This window comes from Dipodomys ordii, unplaced genomic scaffold (genome assembly GCF_000151885.1).
Source record: "Dipodomys ordii isolate 6190 unplaced genomic scaffold, Dord_2.0 Scaffold64, whole genome shotgun sequence".
NCBI lineage: Eukaryota > Metazoa > Chordata > Mammalia > Rodentia > Heteromyidae > Dipodomys > Dipodomys ordii.
The window spans coordinates 7353189-7355742 of record NW_012267280.1 but is presented as its reverse complement, the minus strand read 5'-3'; the positions used below and the strand labels follow the sequence as shown (position 1 = coordinate 7355742).

The 2554-nt window shown below is 53.2% G+C and overlaps 1 protein-coding gene across 1 annotated transcript in view; it reads left to right on the top strand.

The window, feature by feature from the left end:
• Nucleotides 1-2216: 2216 nt before the first annotated feature.
• Arhgef7 (Rho guanine nucleotide exchange factor (GEF) 7) overlaps nt 2217-2554 on the top strand; it is an 87347-nt gene continuing 87009 nt past the window's right edge. Inside the window, exons 1-2 of the mRNA XM_013022723.1 lie at nt 2217-2253; nt 2341-2427. The gene's annotated coding sequence lies outside the window, so the exon portion shown is untranslated. The remainder of the gene's footprint in view (nt 2254-2340; nt 2428-2554) is intronic.

Sequence of the window (2554 nt, the reverse complement as noted above, 5' to 3'; positions counted from 1 at the left end):
GCAATATAGTACCATGAACATACACTGTATATACAATATACAGTACACATATACTCTGTATTTCTATAGGAATGGAAATAAAGTGCTGGAAAGAAGAAAAATTTACAAAGTTTTACAAAAAATATTAACTAAAATCTTATTGAGATGAAGCTTCACTGAATCTGTGAATGTTTTGTGCTAGTCTTGGAGCTTTTGAACTCAGGGTCTATGGACTGTCCCTGAGCTTTTGTGCTCAAGGCTGGCTAGCATTTACCAGTTTAGTCACAGCTCCACTTCCAGCTTTTCTTGGTAGTTCATAGGAGAGAAGTCTCATGGACTTTCTTGCCTGGTCTGGCTTAGAACCACGATGCTCACTTACATCTCAGCCTCCTGAGACACTAGGATTATAGACATGAGTTACTGGTACTTAACCATGTGGTTTTTGCCTTGCCTTTCCCCTTGAAAACCAGGATGGTGTGGGAACATGTTCTGCAAAAGGGGAAAATGTCACAATGAGGATGGCATACTGTGATCCAGTAGCTCTACCCTGGTGGTTTGGCTTTTGGAAACTGCACAGAAACACTGTTTTAGCTTTGTCTGCCTGGCTTTTAGCCTTGTGTTTATATGTTTTAGAGTAAGGGAGTAAGTGCATTTGTGAGATGTTTAAATGTGAGGGTGTGTCAAATGTGGGACATTTTTCTGTATAACTGAAAACTTTTTCCAGGGCAGAATCCCATTCAGCAATTTTGGCTGTAGTGTGGGGGCAATCAGTCTACCGTTGGTGTCTTGGGCAGACTCTCTTTGCTAAATCTGAAGCCAGGCTTGCCACCTCCTCCAGGTCTTTTTTGGTGGTTTCCATTGCTTTGTTTTTTTTGGTCTGGTCGTTGGGCCTGAACTCTGGGCCTGGGCGTTGTCCCTCAGCTCTTCAGCTCAAGGCTAGCGCTCTACCACTTGAGCTACAGCGCCACTTCCGGCTTTTTTTCTTTTTGCTTATGTGGTGCTGAGGAGTGGAACCCAGGGCCTCATGCATGCAAGGCAAGCGCTCTACCACTGAGCCACCTTCCCAGCCTGGTTTCCATTGCTTCCTTGGCCAAAATTTCCACATCTTCTTCCTTCGTAGCATCAAAACCCCCTTCATTTATTTGCTGTGGAATATGCATTATGTCTTTCCATAATACCTTCAAGGCCTTTGGAATTCTTCATCATAGTCTGACCAAGTGTTTTTCCAAGCTTGTTTGATGTTGTCCCAACACTATCAATAACATCGCATACTGTGACAGATCTTAGTTTCTTGTGGTGGTTTCCTATCATCGCTTGAGTCTCACAGGCATTATTGTACAGCTCCCTCATGCAGTGTACCTGGAAAGATTTTGTTATGCAAGGCATATGTCAGGACAGAGGGGCTAGATAAAAATCGAAGTATTTACGGGCACGAAGAGGGGACTGTATTTCTGGGTTCTTCATAACAAGGAATTGGGGGCATTATTTCTCCTAAGAACTTTTCAACAATTGGAGGAAAGGGTATAATTCCATCGTGAACAACCTGGTTTAGACTTGTAATTTTCAAAGACGCAAATATTGTGTAGTGAAACCACAGTATTCCTGAGATCGGCCTCACGGAACGCCGTGATTTCCCCCTACAGGACAGGACAAAACCACCTGGAATATTCTCAGTGCTCCAATTCTGGATGATGCGTTAGTGTAAATGCCAAACTTATCTCTTCTCACGAGGTAGTGAACACACTTTCTTCTTCACCAGCCGCACAGTCCTTGGATTTAAAAGCAAAACAGCTTTCCGGGAAGTGGCGCTGTGGCTCAAGTGGTAGAGCGCCAACCTTGAGCCCTGAGCTCAGGGACGCTGCCCAGGCCGCAAAACGGCAGCTTCCGGGTTCTCCGGCCTCAGCCCCGGCGGAGGCCCGTCCCCGGCAGCGGGCTCAGGGGTCCACCCCGGCGGGCTCGCCGTCCGCTGACCGAGGCCCTGGTCCGCGTTCGGGAAGGCCGACTACGGCCGCCGGTCGCTTCCAGTCGCGCACTGGAGTGGAAGTGGCATCCCGGCGAGTCCGCGAGGCGCCCGGTGGGTCCGTGCGTCCCCGGCCTCTCCCGAGGGTCCGGAGCCGCCGTGGGGCGGCCGCGGCAGGTGGCTCCCGCGGGCAGGACTCGGAGCCGGCCGGAAGAGGCCGCGGGCGCGGGGTGACGACGTCACTTCCGGCGCCGCGCCCACTTCCGGGTGCGGGCAAGGCCGTGAGCCGTAGCATCTCTGAGGAAGGGAAGCGGGTGAGCGGGCCGGGCGCCGGGCGGCGGAGGCGGGCCCGGGCCGGCTGCCGCGCTCACGCCGCTCTCACGCCGCGCTCTGTGTTGCAGGTGTACCCGGAGCCGCGGACCGAGAGCGAGTGCCTGAGCAACATCCGCGAGTTCCTGCGCGCCTGCGGGGCCTCCCTGCGGCTGGAGGTGGGTGAGCGCCGCGGCCGGGGGCCGGGGACCGGGGTCGGAGCTGGAGGGTGCTGGGGGTGTGGGGTCAAGGGGGCGGGCAGAAGAGGCGGGGTCAGGGGTCGGGTCAGGGGAATGTGGGGCGGGG